Here is a 6,173-nt window from a genome sequence, read left to right on the forward strand (position 1 = left end):
TCCGGTCCGGCCGGGCTGACCCGGGGCCACAGGTCCCATCCCGGAAAGCAGCCCTGCGGGGGGCAGTATTCGGTGCAACCAGCCGGAAGACGGAAGCGGCCCTCGTGCAAGCGGGTTCTGTTCCCCCAGCATCGCTTCCGGTAGAGAGGGAGTGGTGCCGCACGGCTTTCTTCCCCCGCCCTCGAGTCCCAGTCAGCGGGGTTCCTGCGCCTGCTTGTCCACACCCCACACGAGGCAGCCTGCCCTGCTTGCTCCCCGCGTGCCCTGGTCCCCGCTCCAGCCCCTCAGGGGAAGCAGGGCTGCAGGAAAACAAGGCACCAGCATTAGGCCTGCAGGGGGCCCCTAGTATGCAGCTCCCAGTGTGGCCTCTCAGGGACCCCAGCTGCAGCTTGGCTTAAAAACCATGAGCGTTTTAAAAATGCACATTGGGATCTTTTCTTTTGCCTTCTGCTGTGAACCCTCAGGTGCAGGGAGCTTTTGCCTTTTCAAGCCTCCCCGCCGCCCTGGACGTCTGGATTTTTTTTATTTTGGGTAGTGAAAGCTGAGATTCTCCTGTAATCATGTGACTCCAGGAGCTGGGACTTTAAGCAAAACACCAAATATTGTAAGGCATGATAGTGGGCAACGCTGAACTTCATGCTTCGATTCAGTCTCCCACCAACTCCAGCTGCAACTGTTTCGTACTTGACAAAGCTGTTTTTGAATTCTGCATCTAGAAGGTTTTCAGGCCTGAAACGTTTATTGGTCACACACACAATCACCACAGTTTGTGTCACAAGCAGCACAGCATTATTATTTTATGAGAACGCTGGGTGCACAACTGACCAGGCTAGGCCATCACTCACTATGACTCTTCGGGGAATTTGTGGGGCTACCACATGTAACCTTCTTGACCAAAAACTACAGCAGTTGAGACGGGCCTCAAGCTGCACAGAGACAGCATTTGACGCAACTTTATCTTGTGACTGCAATGTTTAAGTGTTTGTGGGGGTTTGAGGGCTTTTTTAAAAAAAATACGTTTCATTATGTTTTCTAAACAATTTTTACTAGCTTGACAAAGTACTTTGTAAAACAGAATGCTAAACTATATTATGATCAACCACTAGTTGGCACCATGTGTAACATACCTTATTTAAGCTCATAACAATTACCTGGCAGTGTATTAAAGAATCTTATAGAACAGGGGTTCTCAACCTTTTTCTTTCTGAGGCCCCCCATAACATGCTATAAAAACTCCAGGGCCCAGCGCAGGTTGTGGGGGGAACTCAGGGCTCTGGGCTGACGGTTTTGGGCATAGATGTAGTTTGACTTCTAGGTCAGGGGCAGGGGCCAGCAGGGCTCAAGCCAGCTCTGCATGGTGGGGTCTGGGGAGGGAGCATCACCTCCACCCCGACTCACCTCAGCAGCCCACCCACCTGTCTGGGTTCTGTGTGCGGGGAGGAGCACAATCAAAAATTATAACTCAAAGGTGGGGTGCTCAGCTCAGAAAGTTTGAAAACAGCTCAGGATGCAGGGAGGGGGTAGCTAGGGACTGTGTGCAGGCAGAGGGGCAGCTCAGGGTGCAGGGAGGGGGGGGTAGCTAGGAGCTGTGTGCTGGGAGGGCTCCCCTGCAGTCCCTGTTCCCTGAGGGCTCTGCCAGCCACAGAGCCGGGTTCCCCCCACCCAAGTGGCTTTACGGGCTGCGTGAACAAAGAGGGCTGGGAACCGAGGAACAGCTTCAACCCCTAGCACCAGCAACAGCAGGAGATGAGGGAACACCGCGGGTGCCTGCTCCATGGCACCAGCCAGAGCAGCAGCTGTCCCGCACTGCCAGGCTCTGGCTTCCCACCTCCGAGCTGACCAGGGGGCAGGGAGAGAAGGAGGTGGAGGGGGGGTTGGAGCTGCCCTGGGACTGCCCTGCTCTTGCACTGTACTTTAAGGTGAGAGGGCAACACCCACGTGTCCTCCCAACTCTGCCCATGACTCAGAGCTTCTGCTCTGTGGGGAGCACCAGGGCTCCGGAATTCAACCCTGCTGCTCCTGGCTTCGGCCCAGCAGGGGCACTGGGGATCAGGGCTTCAACCCCATGGGGGTGCCGAAAACCAGGCTCTGGGTTTTAGCCGTGGGGCACTGCAGCCCACCTGAAAGGGTTTGCGGACCCCTATGGGGCCACACCCACCTGTTGAGAACCTCTGTCATAGAAGACACATCTCTAGTGTCTCTCTTTGGGAAGGAAGATCTGTAGCCAGTCCATATCTAATGCAGAAGCCTGACCTGCTAATAGCAGTCCTGCAACCTACAGTGAAGAAGACATACATGACATGGTGTCAAGAGTAAGCTAGTGCCATAGGAGAAGGAAAACAGAGTTTCTCACTGCCCCAGAGAACTTCAGCTTTGATTGTTCATCCAGAAGGTGACACAGAAGCAACATTTTGCAAGATTTCGCATTACTACAAAACTCCATAAGGAAACTGGAGATATTCAGGTATCATCTTTAATTTATGCTATGGGGAAGCACAGCACATTAAAAAAAATCTTTTACCTTTACTGAAGACAGTCAAAGAGTTTTGCCTATGTTTGATGCATAGTTTATACCTCAGAGAAATGTGGTTTATGAAAGAGTATGTTTGCACCAGAGAATTCAGGAACCAAAAGAAACGTTGACTCTTTTATAAGAGCTTTTCTTGCATTGGCTGAAAACTTTGTTTTTTTGGCTGCAGAACAAGAAAATATCAGAAACAGGCTGGTTACTGAGTTAACAAACAAAAACCTCTCACAGCAACCACAATTAAAGACAGACTTAAATCTAACCACTGCTACACAGATAGCAATGCGGTCAAAACTAGTCAGACAGCAGAACAAGAGACAGGAGCAATTTGAAAAATGTGAAATAAGCTTAGAAGCTGTAAGCAGTCACACCAGGAGTGCTAGAAACCATTACCATAAAAGCCCTGAGGATAAGGACAAATTCCAGGCAGACTACAAATGCTTTCAAGCTAAATGCACAAGATGTGGAAAATTTCATAGCTCAAGAGATGTGTGTCCAGCTAAAGGTGAAATATGCAACAAGCATTCAAAATATGGACACTTTGCAACTGTTTCTCTTATTTGGCAATTAGGCAATTGACTGTTGCAGGCAACCAATATCCATTGTTTCTCAGATCTATCACAAGTGATGACACAGAGCCTGCATGGAGAGAGAAAATGAATGTTCATGGAAACACTGACTTTAAAGTCTACTCAGAAGCAGACGGAACAGTCATATCAAAAGAAACATACAATTCTCCTTTCAGAGCTGAAATCAACTGACACAGCCTTGACTAGCTCTGGAGGTATTCTGAACTGCATGGACTAGTTCACCACATAAACAACTTAAAGACAAAAGCTTTGCATAAAGTGTTCATGTGATCAAAGGTTCAAAGACCAACAACTGCCTCAGCCACAGCATAATAGCCATGATAGTCCTAGTGAGAAAAGTGGAAAACCTCAGGACAATTTAGACACTGGACTTTTAAAAGGAGATCCAGTACCAATAACCTCAACACAATCAGTGGCAGATTAGCCACTGGGCCCACAGGCTTCCACCAACTGGGAGGCCAAAGTATGGCAGGGGGGCTGAAGTGAGATAGGGGGGCTGATGGGGTGGGGGGTATATGATGGTTGGTTCTGAGCAAATGGGGGTGAATGCTAGGAGGGTGAACTGAGGGCAGTGGGGGTCAATGAGGTAGGGGGGATGAACTGATGGGTTAGTAATTATGCGGGCTGCAGGGTTGAAGTGAGGGGGAGCCAAATTGAGAGTGGCTGGGTGGGGATAGAAGTGAGGGGGAACTGGAGGACAGGATCAATTGCTGGGCAGGAGATGGGCAGATGTGGGGGTGAGAGTTCCTGCAACGGGGTCAATATCACTTTATCCAGTACATGTGGGAGAGTGGGCAACACTAATTGTTAGAGCCCTGCAAATCCACAAATATCCACTTTATATCCATGGAACATTTTTGCAGATCAGATACGGATACAAATTTTGTATTTGTGCAGGGCTCTACTGATTGCCACATGCACACACCCTTTGGGGGTGGGACAGGGAGAGTTCAAAAATCAAGAGACTGACCTAAAGCAATATTTATTTTTAAATCTCATGATTTTTTGGACTAATCATGATTTTTGGGGGTCTGACTCATAATTTTTGACGGCTTGAAGTTGACAATACTACATGAACAGAGAAGACAGCTTCTTGGGGCACAGGTTGTCCCAAGCCACTCTGCATCAGCTAAGCTCCTTCCCCACTGGGCTCACTGAGAATGCATGGATTGTTTCTCCCAGCACCGTTACTGGCTCTGTCCCCATGTCTCCTTACTCCTGGGGGAATTCTATGCCATGCACGCATGCAGATTTCATGTCCCCCACAGATTTCTTTGCTTCCCTGCAGAAAAATGACTTCTGATATGGAAGCAGCAAGGGCGGTAACGCCCCCGTCCCCAGCAGCATGGGCGTGTCATTTCAAGTACCTGGAGCAGCGAGGGGGGCAGGGCTATGGAGGCTGTGACTGTTGGTTCATACCCTGTGCCAGGCTCAGCTCCTAGTCCCGGCCCACCTTGGCTGGGGACGACGGGACTTGCTCTTAACCTGCAAGGAGTGGATGTGGCTGGGTCAGACCTACCCGTAGAAACCTCCCCTGGCTGCAGGAAGCTCTGCACACTCACACCCCTATTTCTGCCCCCATCGCTCTCTGTTTGCCCAACCCCCATGCATCCAGACCCCCATACCCAGACCCCACTCCGCTGAGCCTCACCCCTCAGCACCCAGAAACCGTCCCCCCCAACCAAGCCTCCTCACCAGAAGCCCCAGCTCACCAAGCCTCACCCCCTGCATCTGGAGCTCCCTGTATCCAGATCCCCTGCCAAACCCCACCCCCCCACACATCAGGACCCCCATCGAGCCTCATCCCTGCATGCAGACCACACACCCCAGAGCCCTCCGCACTGGAACTCCCACCCCACTGAGCCCCAACCAGCTTCACCCAGATTCCCATCCCACCAAGCCCCACTCCCCCAGCACCCAGACCTCCTGCTGAGCAGCAGTGCTGGAACAATTTTTATAGGGGGGTGCTGATGATGGAAATCATGTATTTTGGTGTTTGTTATTACTACTTTAATCCACGGGGTGCAGCAGCACCACCAATACCATTAGTTCCAGCACCACAGCTGCTGAGCCCCCACATCCAGACATCCTTCACCAATCCCCATCCACCCACACCCAGACCCCCCTTGTTGAGCTCCAGCCATCTTCAACTGGACTCACCTGTAAACTCCAATTCCCCTTACACCCAACCCCCCCAACAAACCCCTATGCATCCAGATGCCCCCTGCACCCAGACCACCCACCAAGATGCCTGCACCCAGATTGCCCCACATAGAACCCACTCATCCCACACCTGGATCCCCACACTTGGATCTTGCAGGGCTGAGCCTGCCTGCGCCACACCTGGATCGGACGTGCAAGCCAGACTCTGTCCCTCTGGCTTGTCATCTTGTTGTGCCTGGCGCAGGGCCCAGGCGTGTTTCTGGGGCAGACCCCAGCCCTTGCGCTGTGTCAAGTGCCGCCTAAGCGCCTGTCTGCTGGGCTGGGGTGGGGGAGCCGCAAGGTGATCTGCCACCTCCGTGCAGCCCGTTGCCGGTGCTCCCCACTGCCATGCTGCAGCCTCCACATTTATTCATTAACAAAACTATGCAGAATTTTAAGATATTATCCACAGAATGGTTATTTTGTTGGCACAGAATTTTTCATTTTTCAGGGCGGAATTCCCGCAGGAGTGCCCCAGCCAGGCCTGGCTCGGCGGGGGCGGGCGCGGGGGGAGGAGAGGGGTTTCGTCTCCGTCACCCTGCTGACTGAGGGAAGACTGTGACAACGTGCCGCGCTGGGTCAGCCTCGTGGCTTGACCCGCCGCAGGAGGAAAGCGCTTCGCAGGCCGCAAAGGCCCCCGCTTTGGGATGGCTCCTGCGGGCCGGCCACGGCCGCTAATTGTGCGCTGTGCCCTGACCCGCCAGAGGGAGGCCGCTTCCAGCGCATGGGAGAGGTGGGGCGCAGAGCGAGTGCCCAGCTGGGAGCTGCCTGAGCTGCAGCGCGGGAACGTCGCTAAACGGGGCCTGTTCCTCTCCGGGGCTGGGTCCCGGGGGGCCGGTTAGCGCGAGACACGC

The 6,173-nt window shown here is 52.7% G+C and overlaps 1 long non-coding RNA gene across 1 annotated transcript; it reads right to left on the bottom strand.

Annotated features, from left to right (window-relative positions):
• Positions 1-3,148: 3,148 nt before the first annotated feature.
• Positions 3,149-5,546, bottom strand: LOC141987332 (uncharacterized). The gene is made up of 3 exons (XR_012639500.1): positions 5,461-5,546; positions 4,485-4,602; positions 3,149-3,166 (listed from the first exon to the last, which is right to left on the bottom strand). It is a non-coding gene; the product is annotated as an uncharacterized LOC141987332 (long non-coding RNA).
• Positions 5,547-6,173: the final 627 nt, after the last annotated feature.

The sequence above is a fragment of the Natator depressus genome, chromosome 1 (genome assembly GCF_965152275.1).
Source record: "Natator depressus isolate rNatDep1 chromosome 1, rNatDep2.hap1, whole genome shotgun sequence".
Classification (NCBI taxonomy): domain Eukaryota; kingdom Metazoa; phylum Chordata; order Testudines; family Cheloniidae; genus Natator; species Natator depressus.